The 18891-nt window shown below is 41.2% G+C and overlaps 1 protein-coding gene across 29 annotated transcripts in view; it reads right to left on the reverse strand.

The window, feature by feature from the left end:
* Window positions 1-18891, reverse strand: part of LOC104610839 (uncharacterized) — a 55887-nt gene that overhangs the window by 16673 nt on the left and 20323 nt on the right. For 4 of the 29 annotated variants that reach the window (XM_088902601.1, XM_088902588.1, XM_019200008.2 and 1 more), the window contains 4 exons: window positions 16310-16683; window positions 16052-16139; window positions 15414-15516; window positions 8557-8928 (listed from right to left, as the gene is read on the reverse strand). The gene's annotated coding sequence lies outside the window, so the exon portion shown is untranslated. Of the gene's footprint in view, window positions 1-8556; window positions 8929-15413; window positions 15616-16051; window positions 16140-16309; window positions 16684-18891 lie in introns of those variants that run through there. The other 25 variants (XM_088902595.1, XM_088902591.1, XM_088902597.1 and 22 more) reach the window with 21 other exon arrangements.

Here is an 18891-nt window from a genome sequence, read left to right on the forward strand (position 1 = left end):
GTACGCTAAGGCAGGCAAGGAGACAATACGCAGCTGAGAGAAGGAAGAACTCTAGTGGTTGGTTTGTTACCTTGAAAGAGAAGTTTGACAAAAGGAAGAGACAGATTTTAGTTATCCCTAAAGGTGTTTGGCAGCAGGGATGGACAGCGGTGGCTAATGCTCTACACAGGAGATTAGTCAATAAGGAATCAAAGGCAGTGAAGGTACAAACAGAGCGAGTAGTTGGCGGACAGAGTAAGAAAGAAGAGATGACAGAAAGAAGAAAGAGACTAGAGAGGCTGGGTTTAGAAGACACAGTGGGAACCCAAGGAAAGCCAACTGTGGCGTTTACTATCCCAGAACCAAGAGTGGCATTGGATGGGGAGAAAGGAAACTGGGAAAAGAAATACATCTTATCTGCGAGGGAGGAGGTGAAGGACTGGAAGGGGCTACTAGAAGAGGTGACAACGAAGCTTGGATTGAACCAGACGGTCATCCTTATTCCTTTCAACAATAGGAAAGCAGTCCTTGATGTGGGTGAGTTGTTGATGGATTTCACTATGTTGGAAACGAGTGAAGGTCCTATAAGAATTGAAAACTGGTGTCCTCTTTCAAATGAGGTTGCTGCTGTAGATGGAAGCTTTAAACTGAAGCTGCTGGGTTTACCCTTTCATCTCTGGCAAAAATCAACCTTGGAGAATCTGGTGCAGGCGATGGGCGGTGTTCTTCTGTCGTATAAGACCACATATTTGAGGGCAGCGCACTTGAGAGTTGCTGGAATGAAGCCTGAGGAAGTTCCAAGGGTAGTACAAATATGTGCAGAAGGCTATTGGTATAAAGTCTGGGTGAGTTCAGAAGTTGAAACGTTGCAGTGGCTGGGGAGGTCGAAGCTTGAGGGAGATGATGATGTGGCAAGATGGGTTACAGTTGGCAGGTTTGAGCAAAGGAAGTCTGGACATGTGGCAGCCGCTGGAGTGAAGGTTTCTCTGAATGAGGAAGCTGAAAAGTCGAAGGCCAAAAGCAAAGAGGCATTTGTGGAAAAGTTTTCAAATTTTTTTTGAAAACCAAAACAACTCTACCGCGGTTTTGTCCTATGCGGACTTGGTCAAAGGGGTAACCAGGTCACATGAGTCGAATCTCTACTCAGCCATTGATAGACAAGAATATGGGTCTATCTTCTTCTTCACATGGCTCGACCCCTGGGAACCGAATTTTTTCTTCAAGCAACCAGAGCTTATCGAAGAGGAAGCTGGGCTGGTTACCGGTGACAAAACACAGAGAAGACGACCAGGACGAATCAGAACGAGAAAGGCCAAACCCAAGGTACTCCAAGGGGAGTAAGGAAGACTGTGAAGACGAGGAAGGCAGATGGGTTAGTTGCGACAGTTCAGAGGAGATGTCAGACTCAGATGTTGAAGCTGAACTTCAGTCGGAAGATCATCAAGGAGAGTTGGAAGATGCCCTGAATACTGATATCCTTTTCTCAGAGCACGTCGTAGAGGATCCTTTCTTGCATAAATCCTCCACTAGGTGCGGAGGGCTGAACGTTGTCGAGCATGCCTTAGAAGATGAGGGGGAAAATCTAACACCAAGTAAGGGAGAATCAAACCAGGAGAGTAACTTAAGACAAGGGACCTGCAAGAGGACTTCGGCTGCTCATCATAATTCGAGCAGAGACGGCACAGACGGGGATGAACGACAGAGCCTTGGAGGTACGAACAAGGGTGAAGTCAGCCTAGGTGCCGACCAGATAAGCCCTACACGAAGAGTGAATGGACTTACCCAGTTTGATGTCTCTTCTCCTTCTTCTTCAGTCCCAGGTATGGTCGTGGTTTCGATTTTAGATACTAATGTTTGCTCTGCCTGTGATGTTTGTCTTTCAGATCCCAGCCGTGCCCCTTTGCTGAATACCCAAGGTCCAGAGGCTGATACTGAGGAGGTTGGGGAGTTACAGGAGGGGGGTGAGAAGGTGGGGAGGGTGGGGAGAGCAGATCCAAATGAATTAACCAAAGGGGAAACTAAGGAGGACAATGATAAGATGGAGGAGGAGGAGGGGAATAGGAGGAGTGAGGTAGGGGGGGAAAGGATGAGAAGGGAGAGGAAGAAGTGGAGTCATTAGCTGAATTTGTAGAAAAGTTAGGTTGTAAGGTGAGAAACCTAAATGATCTGAAAGGGTATTTACGGGCTGAAAAAGATGGTGGCAATAGGAGGAAGAGAAGGTTAGGCGAAGCTGAGAAATTAAAGTTGGAAATGGACGTGAGCACAAAGGCTAGAGTGAGGAAAGGGAGGGGAAGAAAAGGAGGCTACTAGAAGGAAAAGGAGTGGGGCTAAGCAGAGCTGTGGAAGGAATGAAGATTATAAGCTGGAATGTGAGAGGTTTGGGGGGTGTAAGAAAAAGAACCTTAATAAAGGAAGTTTTAAAGAAAGAAAATCCAGACATTGTTTTAATTCAGGAATCTAAACTTATGACTTTTGACAAAAGGTGGGCTAGAAGTGTGTGGAGAGTGAATGGACTGAGGTGGGTTATGTGCCCCTCCTGGGGCTCATCTGGAGGGTTAATTACTTTGTGGAAGGATCAAGTAGTGGAGGGAGTGGAAGAATTAGTGGGAAGGTTCTCAATTTCTGTCAAATTTAGGCAGGTGTTAGATGGATTTGAGTGGGTCCTTACCAATGTATATGGTCCAAATGATTACAAACAAAGGAAGGAGAATTGGGAGCAACTGGGAGATATTAGAGGTCTGTGGGAGGGGCCATGGTGTGTGGGAGGGGATTTCAATGTGATAAGGTTCAAGGAAGAGAGCAACAAGGTGAGACAAAGGAGCACTACCAGTATGAGGAAGTTCAATGAGTTCATTAATGCTTTTGAGTTAAAGGAATTGAACATTTCTCATAATAGCTTCACTTGGTCTAATCTCCAAGCTGAACCCTTCTGCTCCAAATTAGATAGATTCTTGTTCACCACAGACTGCGAGGAGCATTGGGGAGATCTGGTGTCAAGGGCTCTACCCAGAGTTACTTCTGATCATTGGCCAATAATGATTGGTAAGTCTAATATTGGTGGTAGTGGGCCCTCTCCCTTCAGGTTTGAAAATATGTGGCTACTTCACCTGGAATTCAAAGACAAAGTGAAAACTTGGTGGAATGAAAGTAACCCGAAAGTCAATTGGGAAGGGATGAAATTCCATTGGAAGCTGAAAGAGCTCAAGGTCAAAATTAAGGAATGGAATTCTCTCCACTTTGGTAGGCTAGAAGAGAAGAAGCAGCAATTGATAAGTAAAATAGAGGAGTTAGATGCTAAGGAAGAAAGAGGATGTTTTGGGGACCGAGATAAAGAAATGAGGTGGAAGTTAAAGAAGAGCCTGGAGGAGATAATCTTCAAAGAAGAAGCAACTTGGAGACAAAAATCTAGACACAAATGGGTGAAGGAAGGAGATAGGAATACAAAAGTATTCCATGCAAGAGCCAATGGCAGAAGAAAGAAGAGAACCATATCTAAGCTGGTTGTTGATGGAACAGTTTTAACACAACAGCAAGAGATTGTCGGGGCTTTTGTGGAACACTTTAAATCCATCTTTAGAAAGCCTTTGCAGAAGAGATAAAGGATTGAAGGGTTGGTTTGGCCTAAGCTCCCTAATGAGTTGATGTTGTGGCTGGAAAGAGAATTTGACTTGGAAGAAATCAGAGAAGCCATTTTCTCTATGGATAGATCTAAAGCCCCGGGCCCTGATGGCTTCACAATGGCCTTTTATCAAGATTGTTGGGAGATAATTAAGGCTGGCATTCAAGCAGTGTTCTTGGAATTCTTTGAAAGAGGTGTGATAATGTTGTGGACGCGTTTGTTGGGAAGAAGTACCACCGCCGGCAGCAGCAGTGATGAGGTGTCCTCATCAGATTATCTAGCTAGTCACAGTTCATCTTATCTATCTTATCTTATCTTATATGTTTCTTATCTTATCTATTTCAATAAGGATTAGTAGAAGATTAGTAGGAGTCTGATTTATCTTAGGGAGTCTTATCCTTCTTAAGTTAGGAGTCTTATCTGTAAGCAGTCGAATTCAACAAGGAGGACTCTACCTCTTGTAATCTCCTATTTAAGGAGCTGCGATTATGGAATAAAGCATCCAATTCAGTCAAGAAAGAAAGTAAGGGAGAGTTAGGGTGATCTCTTGAACAAATCACCCCCTTTAGGTCACCACGATAGGGTCTGCACGAAAAGGGAGGGGCAAGGGGAAACTAGAGGTTCTCCCCGTGGACCGACCCGTGACGAGATCCTATTCCCGGGCCCATAACATTTTGGTATCAGAGCCAAACGTCATGGGCGATCTGGAGCAGCTGACGTCCAGGGTCCACGAATTGGAGCACCGGCTCGTGGAGAACAACGCAGAGGTACGTGAAGTCAAGGACGATGTCCGAGAGCTACGACGCTTGCTGGAGTCGTATTTTCTAACAAGGAGAAGAGCCCCGAAGGAACTGCAACCACCAACATCCGCCGACCAGATTTGGCGGAATCGTCCGGCGAACAACAGATCGTCACCCCGGCAGCCGCTGTTGTCCCCAAGTACAGTAGGCTGGAGTTCCCTTCGTACAACGGCAGCGGAGATCCGCTGGGATGGCTATACCGCTATGAACAATTCTTTCGCAATCAGCGTACGGAAGACAGAGACAAGGTCAGTCTAGTTGCATTCCATCTAACGGAAGAAGCACAACTCTGGTTCTACCGAGTGGAGCAGGAGGAACCCGGGCTCAGTTGGGGCCAATTTAAGTCCTACTGCCTCCTCAGGTTCAGGCCCCCATTAACGAGCAACCCGCTAGGTGAATTGATCAACCTCAAGAAGACAGGCACCGTGGTTGAATACCAGCGCCAATTTCAGACCCTCCTTGCCAGAGCAACCTCGGTACGACCGGATGAGCAGGTGGACATGTTCACCGCCGGATTAGCTGAACCTAGCTCGCACCATGAACCGGATCAGCAGGTGCAACATCCTCCCAACCCGGTCACCGCCATGAACCTAGCTCGCGCCTTCGAACGTAAGCTACAGCTCAGCCGCGGGACCTTCAGTATGGGTCGACCGACGACATCATGGACACCCCCAAAGTCAACCGGGGTGGCCCCTTCTTCGACAACCAGCAGGGAACAAAAACTTCACACAAGTATCGTTCCCAGGTCGGCATCAAGCACAGGAAGCAGCATGACGACACCCCCCATCAAACGTTTATCCAGAGCCGAGATGGCAGATCGCCGGGCAAGGGGGCAATGCTTCAACTGCGATGAGCTATATTCGGCGGGGCACAGATGCAAGAGGCTATTCTGCCTTCTGGTGGACGAATAGGAGAAAGACGAGGATGAACCCGCAGCATTAGAACCCGAGATCTCCCTCCATGCAATCACCGGGATAAAGACCTCTCAAACTATGCAATTGTGGGCGCAGGTGGTAGGGAAACTAGTACGTATCCTCGTAGATTCGGGAAGCACGCACAATTTTTTAAGTGAGCAAGCTGCCCTTCAGCTGAAACTACCCATGGAAATCAGACCGCAACTGCAGGTAGCCGTCGCAAACAGAGAGAGGGTTCATGGCCCCGGAATCTGTAAGAGCATCCAAATACAGGTCGAATCCGGACCCTTCTCTGCTGATTTATTTGTGCTAACCTTGGATGAATTTGATATAGTACTTGGAGTTAAATGGTTGATCACCCTAGGCCCTATCCTATGGGATTTCAGCGCCCTAACAATGTCATTCCGCCTGAATGGAAAACAAGTTACTTGGCAGGGAGTAAAGGCAAAAAAACCGCAAGTACATTGCTAAATGCCTACTACTACTACTACTTTTTGTTTTCTTCTTTTCCTATAACAAAAATAAGGGTTCAGACCCTATATTTTTTTAATTTTCTTTTCCTTCTTTTTTTTCTTCTCATGAATATGTTGATTTTCTATACTTTAACATGAACTCTATACTTTTCTTATGAACAATTATTAAGGAAATATGGCTATGGTACCTAGGGAACTACCCTAGGATCTATATTTTCTATATAAAAAAGTCCATCGCCTAGGTGACGCCTACGCGCCCGCCTAGGCACCTAGGCGACAAGGCACCCCCTGACGCCCAGCCTCGCCTTGGTGCCTTGAAAACTATGCCGATGTGCAACTAAGAGAGAGAGAGAGAGTCGAATGAGAGAGGAGAGAGACGGAGAGGGTGGGAAGAAGAAATGGGAAGAGGAAAAGGCATGGAGGAAAAGTCAGCCTGCGCCAGATATGTAGCGGCAATCAATTGATCTTTAGCGGTAGTTTAATCGACTACCGCTAAAGATCAATATTTCTAGCGGCAGTTGCCGAACAGCCAGTTTGAAAACTATGCTAGAAATCTAATTTTTTGTAGTGACATTAGGTTACCAGATCAATTTTATAACCTATAAAATGGTAGGATCAAAACTGACATGGGATTCTTTCCAGAGATGATAATACAAGCTTTTAACTGAAAATTGGCCACTCTTTGAAAGCAGCCAAATGAACTTATCTAAGTGATGATGCTGAAAGATAAAAAGTGTTCAATATGAGACTAACCTCCGAAGAATTAAAAGTTTGAAACAGTTTCTCAAGATCCCACTGACCATCTGGGGTGAACAGGTCCCAAAGAGTTAAATTTTTCTCTCTACGAGTAGGTTAACCCATTGGGGCACAAAAAGTCTTTCCAATAGTAATCCAAGGAGAATTCCACACCTTCAACGTGGATGATGCAGTACATTGAATTCCAATTTTAGAACAGAACTCCCTTAGATTTGCACTAATGCTTTTCTAGATTGGGGAAGCCAAAGCTGGAGTTTTCGAAGGAAACAACTCATTGTTCAAGAAATATTTGCTTTTCAACACTTGGACCCAAAGAGATTGAGGTTCATTAAGAAAACGCCACGCTAATTTCGCTAAAAGGGCCTTATTAAGTAAACTAGATTGTCTAAATCCAAGCCCACCTTCTCATTTTGGGGATGCCAATTTATCCCAACTAGCCCATCTAAGGCTCTTTTGATTTTTTTTAACCTTTCCACCAGAAAGCTGCCTGAATAATATTAATTTCATTTAGGGTGGATTTAGGAAACTGAGTAATGCTCATACAATACATAGGTACAGATTGCAAAGAAGATTGAATTAAAACCTATCGTCCCGCATAAGAAAGGCATGCAGCTTTCCAACAAGATAGTCTCCCTTTTAATTTATCCAGGATAAATTCCAACAATTCTTTCTTTTCTTCCATAATAGTGGAACTCCAAGATATTTACACTCCTTCATGAGAGATGACATCCGTAATTGCTTTGGTAGCATTTTTTTTTTACCTTTGATAGGGGTGTTACCGCTAAACCACAATCCTGATTTGCTAGAATTAACCATTAAACCAGAAAAACGATGAAAGACATTTAAAAAGTCACTTAAATCAGCAGCCTCATCTCGGGTAGCTCTAGAAAAAACTAAAACATATACAAAAAGCAGATGAGAAATAGGAGCATGTGGAGACACTTTAGTTCCAAGCAGCTTACCTTCATTATTAGCCTTATCCATCGACCTAGAAAAACCCTCCATTGCCAAGACAAACAGATAGGGTGAAAGAGGATCACCCTGTCTAATCCCTCTAGAAGGGCTAAACCTACCTTCTGCATAACCATATAAGGATAGAAAATAAAACTGAAGTAATACAAGCTGATATCATATCACACCAATCCTGGCAAAAACTTAACTCTTTAAGAATCAATAACAAATAATCCCACTCCAAAGAATCATAGGCTTTAGAAACATCAAGCTTGACAATCATAGCCCCTCCTCGTTTTTTGTGTTTGGCAAAATGCACTATTTCCTGAGCTATAACAATATTATTATCCCAAATCTGTCGTTGAGGGACAAAAGCTGATTTAAAGGGAGAGATGTATTTTCCTAGCAATTGTTTCAATGGATTAGCTAGGACCTTAGTGATGACTTTATATAAAACAATTACATAGACTAATTGGGGGACAATCCTGATCTCTATGAGCCTCCTGAGACTTAGGAACAAGAGTGGTAAACATGTGGTTGATTCTTCCTACGAATTTTTTATTTCGGAAAAATTCAGAGACAAATTCATAGATGTCCTCCCCATCTCATCCCAAAAATTTTGGTAGACTATAGCTGGAATACCGTCTGGTCCTGGACCAGCGCCCCAATAGAGAAAACAGCCTGTTTAACTTCTTCTAAAGGAGGGCCAATTAAAAAACAATTATCTTGGTCTGATATGATTGGATCAAACAGATGAAGAAAGTCAATTGGTTCATCTCTAGGATAAGTAAATAGATTTTTAAAATGTTCCACAAAGAGATTAGAGATTTCCTCATGAGTATGAACCCAATTACTTTCTGTATCCTTTACCCAAGCTATAGCATTTCTAGCCCTTTGGAAGAGAGTAACTGGACCAGCAAGTGAAGACATGACGAGGACTAACATCTTTGAGACTCCTAAAATCTTCATTGATAACAATTTTACCATAATACATGTTTGCACTTGGCCCAATTACACATCATTTTACTTAAATATGGATAACCAACACATCTCCATGACTATGGTTTTGTAAAAAAATGAAATGAGGTTAATCAATATATATCTCTGCTAATTTAATAGAAACACAATGTGAATATAATGAATATGGCAAATGTTTGAGGTTCCCACCACTATATTGAGACACAAGCAATGGCACACTTTTATGTTGGCGTCATGAGTAATGACATAACCACAAATACAAGGACAACTAGTGCCACTAATCTGGTTGATTTTTCTACCCTTTGCATCTGCTCTATCTTTTCTTTGATTCCAATCACTTCATTCCACTTTACCTCATCTAGCCAATCACCATGATTTTTCTACCCTTTGCATCAATTTCTTCATTGAGCTTTTTCATCATTCTAACATTTTTGTGTTGAATCAACTATACATAGGGCCTGCAAAAATATACACACAAATGTTTATTTTCAATAGACTTTTCTATGTTGAATCAACTATACACAGGGCCTCTAGAAATATGCACATAAATGTATACACAGGTCCTGCACCCAAACCAATTGATTTTTACCCAGTCAATGTTTTTCAACTTGCATGCCATGTTTCCTATAAAAACTGCAATATCTTCTTAGATCATTGAAAATCATCTTGTCTAATATATAATCAACACTATCTAACCCATAACAAGTGATGGTAATTTAACAATGTCTAATTATTTCTTAAACCAACCATCAAACAGGTGGTGAGCAATATTCTATGTTCCCCCATCAAAACCAATCTAATAATCATAGATAATATATAGGCTCAAGTACCAATAAACCCATTTTCAAAAAAAAAAAAAAGTATCAATAAACCCAATGAAAGGTTGAATATTTGTTTCAATTATCTTAGGCAGTTGGATCCCTGATGAAACAAATGGTAAGCAATATTCTTAACATTTCCTAATCACTTCAATAAAAGAAACATTGAGGTGTGTATAGATATCGTGTTTTAAATATCATTTGTAAAATAGGTATGGAAAAATGAGGAACTGGAGTGTTTAGAGGACTTGATCAGACAGTCCATAGTCTCTTTGAAATTTAGAAGAGCCTCAGATGGAAAAGAGTGGGCCCTAACAAATGTGTATGGTTCCAACTCTTGTAGAGACAGGCCTCTATTCTGGGAAAAGTTATTTGCTATCTGGGGTTTATGGGCAGGCCCTTGGTGCATAGGGGGAGATTTCAATGTTATCATATTCCCAAGAGAAACAAATAATCCTAACCAAGGGATCACTACTAGTATGAGAAATTTTAATGCTTTAGTGGAGACCCTTGAGCTAAAAGAGCTTCCATTGTTGCAAGCAGATTTTACGTGGCCAAATTTCCAAAGAGTGACTTCGGATCACTATCCCATTAGCCTTGAGAAAGAACATTTTGGAGGAGGTCCATCACCATTCAGATTTGAAAATACGTGGTTTGAAGACCCCTCATTCAAGGAAAGATTGAAGTTTTGGTGGGGAGAACTCAGATCCTTCGGAAGTGAGAAATTAATGACGTTCGGCAGAAAGCTTAAGAGGAGAAAATTAAAGCTTGGAACAAAGAATCTTTTGGAATAGTAGACGAAACCAAGGAGAAGATAACTTTGAGGAATGAAGAGTTGAACATAAAAGAGGCTCAAAGAACTTTATCTGAAGAGGGAAGGGCGAAAAGGTGGAAACTAAAGCAATCGCTAGAAGAGTTATTAAAGGAAAGGAGATTTGCTGGAGGCAAAAATCTAGGTCCAAATGGTTGTTGGAAGGGGATGAAAATAAAAGTTTTTTCACTCACAAGCAAATGGCAGAAGAAAAAAAAATATCATTCACAATGTAGAGGTGGAGGGTCAGGAGATAATAAGGATCTTTGTGAATCATTTTCAAGCCCTTTTTGCAGGCCCAGCCAGGGAAAGTACAAGGCTACCAATTTTGGATTGGGATAGAGTGATAGTGGACCAAGAACAACTTTTGGAAAGAAGATTTTCATTGGAAGAGATTAAGGAAACAATTTTCTGGATGGAGAGAACAAAAGCCCCAGGACCATATGGTTTTTCAATGGCTTTCTACCAGGAATGTTGGGATTTTTTTGAAAACAGACCTCTTGGAAGTCTTTAATGGTTTTTTCCACCAAGGGGAGATCCCCCCTGGGGTAAATGCCACTTTTATTGCCTTGATCCCAAAAGGGAATGGGGCAAAAACGCCAAAAGACTATAGACCAATAAGCCTAATCGGGAGTCTTTATAAAATTATCTCAAAGGTCTTGTCTGAGAGATTGAAGATGATCCTTCCCTCGGTGATCTCTCCTTTTCAAGGGTCTGTTGTGGAAGGAAGACAAATTTTGGATCAAATTCTGGTGGCTAATGAAAAGAGGAAAAGTAGAGAGAAAATCTGGTTTGCAAGGTGGATTTACAGAAAGCCTATGACCTAGTAGTTTGGCAAGTGTTGTAGGAAGCCCTGGAGAAATTTGGGTTTGGGGCAAAGTGGAGGGAGTGGATCAAGGGGTGTGTTAGCTCAGTTCATTACTAATTTCTTATTAGGAGTGGCAAAAGATTTCTTCCTAGCCAAACGTGGTTTAAGACAAGGAGATCCATTGTCCCCTTTTCTTTTCACTATACTAGTAGAGATTCTAAGTAGGTGGGTGATAAAAGCTTAGCTACATGGTTTGATTAGGGGGTGGAGAATTGGAAGAAACCAAGTGGTAGTTTCCCACCTCCAATCTGTTGACAATACAATTTTGTTTTGTGAGGGTGAGAGTGTAGATGTGGAAATTGGAGAAATCTGAAGTTGTTGATTGATGAATTTGTGGGACTAATAGGCTTGAAAATCAGTCGGGGCAAAAGTGGGATTTTAGGAATCAACATGGAAGGTAGGGAAATGCAGATTTTTGTTGAGGTTCTGGTTGCAAGATTAAAGATTGGCCATTAGTTTACCTAGGTTTGCCATTAGGAGGAAATCCTAGAAGTGGCGAATTTTGAAAACCAGTGGAGGAAAGGTTCCCTGGAAATTAGCCTTATGGAAGGGGGGGAGAATTACTCTAATAAGAGCTACACTAGCAAACCTTCCTATTTATTTCCTTTCCACCTTCCACGTCCCAACTAGGGTTGCAGGGCAGTTAGAGAAGTATATAAGGAACCAGGAGATAAAAAAGGATCACTTGGTAAAGTGGGAACAAGTTACGAAACTTAAGGAAGAAGGAAGTTTAGGTTTGGGGAATATTATCCCAAAAAGTAAAGGGTTGTGGAGATTCCCCTTTGAATGAGAGAAGTTGTAGCACAAGGTTATAGTAAGCATTCATGGGTTGGAAATGGTTGGGATGCTAAACTTGCTCCCAACTCCTCTTCTTTGTCTCCGTAGAAAGAAATTCGTGAAGTCTACCCAATCTTTCTTAACTTTATCAGGTATGATGTGGGAAGAGGTGAAAAAAATTGTTTTGGGGAGGACCTTTGATTGGGGCCAAGTCCACTTAAAGACCAATTGCCTGAACTCTTTTCCATTTCTCAGCTCAAATGAGAGACCATCTCCAAGTTGGTAACCCCCCTCTCCAACTGGTTTAAACCGGAATTTGGGGCTCAGAAGGGGGGGTTAAGGGAAAATGAATTTTCATCCTTGATTCCCCTACTTGAAACCTTAAAGCAAGAATCCTTGGACTCTTCCCTTAAGGATTCTAGAATTTTTTTTTTTTTGATGAATTAAGGATTCTAGAATTTGGTTGACCTCTATTGATGGTCTCTTTACCTGCTCATCTTTCTTTAAATCCCTCACCTCATCAAGTTCTCAAGGGGTGGACTTCCCAATTAAAGAAATTTGGAGTAAGCCTATCCCACTCAAAATTCAAGCTTTCTGCTGGGAAATTTTTCTTGGTAAGGTAAATACTTGTGACTTACTACAGAAAAGAAGGCCTTTTGTTTGCCTCTCTCCTCACATGTGCTTCCTTTGTAGGGGTAACGGTGAGACTTTATTTCATTTACTTCTCTCCTGTCCTTTTGTGCTGAGAATTTGGGAGTTTTTTGTTCTCTTTTTGGCTGCAGGTGGGTCCCATCTCAAGATGTGGAAGGTCTCTTCAACCTTAACTTCTTGAGGCAACCAAAGAAAAAGGGGGAAAGTGCTTTGGAAAGCCACTAAGGCAGCAATCTGCCGGATGGCATGAGAAGAGAGAAATAGCAAAATCTTCTTGGAAAAGAGTTGAAGTTTGGAAGATAGACTGTATAAAAATAAAGGTAGTGTTATGGGTGAAGACTGAATATTTTCAAAACCTTCACAGTAACTGATTTCTTGTGAACCTGGACCAAAATAGCACAGTCATCAAGAACAAAGGACAGAAAAAGGATGGGTTAAAGGCAACAAAGTAAAATTAAATTTTGATGGAAGCTCTCTTGGAAACGCGGGTATGGCTGGAATAGGGGGGTTATCAGAAATTCAGAGAGGAGAAATATTGGCTATCTTCTCAAGACCAATTGACTTCAGAAATTCTTTGAAGGATGAGTTTTTGGCTTTATTACAAGGCCTCAGATTAGCTAAGTAGTTGGGAGGTAGAATGATTGAGGTGGAAGGAGATTCACAAGTAGTCATATCCTCGGCTAAATCCAATAGGAATATTCCTTGGTCCCTAAAGTATATTCCAAGGGAAGTGGAAACGATTGCAGAAGTGAAGGGATGAGAGATCCATCGTATGGACGCCCAAATCTTGCGGAATTAGGTGGACGAATTTCAAAAAATTTTCTCTCCCTTCAACTGGGAATCGCATTCCCTATTTAGAAAATCATATTTTCAATGATCAATCTTGAACCATAAACTGAACCAGATCTGAACAAAAGCAGTAGGAGAGGATTATACCTGATACGGAGAAATAATATCTCCCAACGAATGTGTTCACGCCCAAGGAAGGATCCAAAGACTGCTCCCACTGAAGATGGCATAGTGTAGGATGGAGCAGAATCAACAGTGTTCTTCTCCAAGAACCTAGTCCTTCGCAAGAAATAGCAGAATGGCACGTGAGCACAGCTTCCTATCAGTCCCTTCACAAGGAACTGATATCAAGATCGAATCTTGATTTCTCCCACTGAAAAGGAGGTCGAACTGGCAGGTGAGGCGGTGGCAGGAAAAAGGCAGCAAGAGAGAATTTTCGCAGGTGAGCTGAGTTCTCTCTTCTGTGATTTCAGCTCTAAATACTTGCAGTGATCTGATGATCTTGTGATTATCTAAAGGTTGCCGCCCCTTCCTTCTTTTGTAACCTTAAAGGATCACCTCCTAATCCCATTAGGAGTTGTTGATCCAAATCTTATTTGGATCAGACATCCCTTTAGGTGATAAGGATAAACACTTATCTTATCTGCATAACAGATCAGCCTTCTCCTAATCTCATTAGGAGGTTTCCAGATCTGAATGTGATTCAGATCTGGACTCTCTGAGTGGATAGGGTTAAGACCCTATCCGATCTGCTAATCCATTCCAAAATTCGCCCCATATTTAACCACTTAAATCAGCCCACTTCGAAATGGGTTTTAGGCCCATTAAGGTTATGTGCTCACTTAGCCTTCCTAACTGCTGCCCAGTTGGGCTTCCTTGTATGGCGTGGGACCCAAACATTGATCTACACATTAGCCACATGGGTTCAGCCCAGCCTTTGTTACAAGGCCTGGCCGAATACACTGTTATGGACAGTGCACCCCCTGAAACCCATCACATGGACTCTATGGGCCCAACACTTACCCTAAGTGGTCCCTGGGCCAAGCCACCTTGTAACACCCAGGGACTGTGGGCAGATGCAAGATTAGCCCATCAGGTATTACCCTCTATGGTCTTACACTCAACCTCTTAGCCCATAATGATCAAACACTGCCCGACAAGAGAGGACCTCTCCCTTGGTTGCAAGGAACAGTGTTGCACTCTCTGCTTATATGGATCCCGGGAATTAAAACCTTCTTGCAAACATTTTGGAAACCGTAATATATATACTTTTATATCTCATATAAAATATATTTTGCAAAACAAATCTCAACTATTGAAATCGGCTGCCGGCAGTCTTGGTTTCCATCAGTGAAAGTGCATCCCCGATCATTACCTTTGTCCGACAAAGGGGCTGATCCTGTCACTATGATCACCCACTCAGATGAATTCTCAGACTGCCCCAACATACCCAGGTTTTGACCCCCGCTAAGGATCTCACTGATTGATACATCAAAGACAGCCCAATTAATCCTGGTCCAGGGCAATACTGGAAATCTGGTCCAGGGCAATACTGGAAATCTGGTCCGGTTCAAAGATTCGATTAATCCTGCACTGCATGTGCCTTGGGTCTCACCCTAGCAACTGAGACAGGACACCCCAACCGACTTGGTGGCACATCAGTGTCAGCCTTATCAGGATAGGTCTCCCCAGACCAACCCACTGGCTGTGAACATTCTAAACTAACACGAGTCTCATTAAGTGTCCAGTTTAAGGGTATTACACAAAAACATACCAAAGGAACATGAATCAAATATGTACTTTATTCATTTACAATAAACTCATAGTGTACATCATTCTGATTGAAGATAAGGGCATACAAAAACTGTCTAACAAGAAGAAATAGTGGTTGAATTTAAATGGATTAGAAGGAGTGCAAATGGCTTAGCTAACACATTAGCTAAGCAAGGGCCTATGAGGCAAGGACTGTTTTGGGCATCCTTGTAATTTGGAATAGCAAAGTGGGCTAAAAAGTTGTACTTATCTTTTCTTCTTCCCAAACTTTTAATAAAATTTTTTTTTTATTGATCAAAAAAATATATACATCACTTGTAAAAAGCCAAAATAGTGATTCCTAGATGGAATCATGGATGAATAAAAAGAAAACTAACCACTTGAAAAGAAAATGCTGCAACAGAAATACAAGCATTGTTAAAAAAAAAAAAACATAATCCATGGGAAAATACTTACCGGTTATCCATTTATTTTCCTTCCCCTTTTTTGAATGAAAAGTTGCATTTCTTCAAAGAAATATCTGGTTTAAGATCACCGACCAACACCAACACTGCCAGCACTGGAATTGCCAAAAGCAAAAAAGAAATATTGCTTCAGTTGCCTCCTCCACCACCATGGTTCAAGCTAATAATTGTATGAGAAGGTGAAGCATAAGAGGCTGCAGTTGCAAAATGGAAAATTTTTTCAAGGACAAGCAGTATTTTGAAGAGATAAGTTATTGCATTTCAAAAAGGAGAAGATGAAGATGACGAAAAGTCTACATGTGATACCTAAACCAGTATAAGGGTATTTCAGTAAAAAGCAAAAGGCATGGTTCATGGGTAATTTGGGTATTTAAAAAATAGAGCAATAGATTTATTTTTCTGTTAAGTTTCTAACGTGCAATTAATGGAAGGGGTCAGTGAGCATATTTTATACCAAAGGTCAGGGGAGGTTTAAGTATTTATCAAAAACATTAGAGGAATAAGTATTTTACCCAGAAAAGTAATAGAAAAGGTCTAAGTTTAAAAAAAAAAGGATGTAAGTTTCATATACTAAAACTAAAATTTGTGCGCAATAGCAAAAGTAAAATATTATTTAAATTATATTCTTACAATTTTGATTATTAATATGATGACTAGAAATTGAAGAGGGTCTATGTCCATGTGGGTATTGACTTGTGGCACTGCCAACATCAAGAACCTATCAAAAAATATACAAACTTAAGTGTACAATCTCAAACCACAACATATCTAAACAAACTTGAATATTTATGAGTATTATTACCAATATTTGTCAAGAAAAAAAAATGTTATAAAATAATAGAGCCAAAAATAGATTAAAAAAACATATAGTTTCGAAAGCTAACTTACATTAGCAACTTGTATTTAGTCAGCTAACCTCAAGATTGATGAAGCAGTTAACTGCCCCTAATATGTTCACAACTTGCTTACAGGCACTTCCTTTCAATTACTGACACAAGGCTTACAACCATTCCCTGTAGCCCGTTAACTTCATCTATTAGCCCTGCAACATGTAGCTTTACTTGTTGAACTTCTTCATCATGATCCATTGACTAAGAAGATGGAGAATCAAATGTTTTGGAAGAAGTTGGATATTTTCCCATACAACAGAGTCTTCCCTTCTTTTCTGGTCCTTTCACTTGGGAGAAGACATCATTTTTCCAAGAACTTCATTGTGTACTCTGTGAAGTCTTAACCTCACCCACAAATTGTTTCATGTGTTCCTAAAAGTTATAATATATTTTATCATTTAACTGAAAGCAAAAAATAGCAAAAGGGAGCACCAATACTCACAAGTTTAAATACCAAGCATATGGAATAAATAATATATGGGTTTGCTTTAGAATGCTTATTATCAACTTGAAATGAAACCATGGTTGAAAGAAGTTTCTAAGGAAAACAAAACACATTTGGGGTTGGTTTCAAAGCAAGCTTCTGTTGCAAATTGTAGCAGTAAAAGGAATAGACGAACAAGATTCATGTAGCTGATCACTATAGTTGGTATAAGCTTAAATATCAAATGAAAAAAAAAAAACTCAAGGAACACGTTTGAAGAATATATGAGAACAAATAGGTAGATGGTTTTATGATTATGCCTTTGTTTTTCCAAAAAAAAAAAAAGTAATACACCAAGTTGTACAATCAATTGAACTGCTTTATAATTTTATATCTGGACAAAGAAAAAGGAAGTTGATTCTTTCAACCAATATGAAAAACCAGAAACTATATTGTGTTATCTAGCATGACTAAGCGGGAGTTGCCAATCCTTATCTTGTCAATTGGCCTCTTGCAAGTTCCTTGGTTTGGACCAGCATGCTTAGCTGATTGAAGTTACCAATCAGGTGATTCCAATGCTTGAAACATGGGACAGGTGGTATTCTTATAAATCCTACATGCCTGTACCTAAAGTTACTGATTTTCTCCTTTGCCATATGATATGGGCCCTGGGTAGTTGGGTGTTGTTGGCAGATGTTGTTGTACACAAGTTTAGTACCGCAGGGGTACTTTTGTAATTTCTTCATACTTTATGTTGTACGACCAGACTAGTATAAATAATAACTACTGCACACGCCTTCAGTATTCTTTTGGGGCTTTCAGTCCTCTCGCCTCTCCTCTCTTCTCTTCCTCTCTTCTCTTGCTCAACATGGTATCAGTGCAAGTCGTCCAGGCCTGAAGGGTGGTGTCAAGCAAATCTGTTGTGTTCATCCTCCAATGTCGAGCAGTTAGTCTCTTCATCTTCCAGAAGCTGTATCCATCTGCTGTTCGACCTTAAGCAAGAAGATGTCTGCCTGACTTTTCATCTTCCAGCGCAGAAAAAAGTTCCAGTTATAGAGACTTTTCATCTTCCAGCCCAGAAGCTGTTGAAAGCTAAATTACTGTAGCCGAAGTAACAGAAAAGAGAAGAAGAAGAAGAAGAGATGCAGGAATGTCGAACTCACCTGCTCAGTCGACAGTACTATTATTTATATTATGGTGTAGTACAATGATACAGGAAGTTACTAGAATGCCCCTGATTAGTGATGGGACACCCAGACAACTTAAAACATTAAACATTAGGCCCATTAACAAAGGCCCAGTATAGGACAACTTAAACTTAAGTATAGGCTAATAAGAACTCTTATCAGCCGAATACTCATACATACAAAGACTTCAATCCAACACTCCCCCTCAAGCTAAACATGGATATCAATCATGTTTAACTTGCCAAGCATGTCCCTAAACTTTGCTGCTGCCAGCCCTTTAGTCAGTACATCCGCAATTTGCATCTCAGATGGAGTATAAGGCACACAGAGTTCACCCGAGACAATTCTTTCTCTAACAAAGTGCCGATCAATCTCAATATGTTTTGTCCTGTCATGCTGCACGGGATTGTTGGCAATGTTGATGGCAGCTTTATTGTCACAATACAGCCTGAGAGGACCTTCAGCCTTAATGCCAAGTTCATTAAGAAGAGTTCTGAGCCATAAGAGTTCAGCAACCCCATGGGCCATAGCTCGATACTCTGCTTCTGCACTTGATCTAGCCACTACATTCTGCTTCTTACTGCGCCATGTGACCAGGTTTCCTCCCACAAATGTACAGTAACCCGAGGTTGACTTCCTGTCTCCAACAGACCCAGCCCAATCTGCATCAGTGTAGGCTTCAATTTCAATTCTATTGTTTTTCCTGAAGAGAATTCCCTTCCCTGGGCAAGTCTTCAAGTACCTGAGAATCCTTTCAACTGCTTTCATATGAGGAATCTTTGGAGAGTGCATGAATTGACTGACAACATGCACAGCATAAGCAATATCTGGCCGAGTGAGGGATAAGTATATCAGCTTCCCTACCAATTTTTGGTATCTCTCTTTATCATAGTAGTCCTCCCCTACTGATTCTTGCAGGCCATGGTTCTGTTCCATTGGAGTATCTGCTGGCCTGCACCCCATCATGCC

This window comes from Nelumbo nucifera, chromosome 4, assembly GCF_055504915.1.
Source record: "Nelumbo nucifera cultivar China Antique chromosome 4, China Antique-T2T, whole genome shotgun sequence".
Classification (NCBI taxonomy): Eukaryota; Viridiplantae; Streptophyta; class Magnoliopsida; order Proteales; family Nelumbonaceae; genus Nelumbo; species Nelumbo nucifera.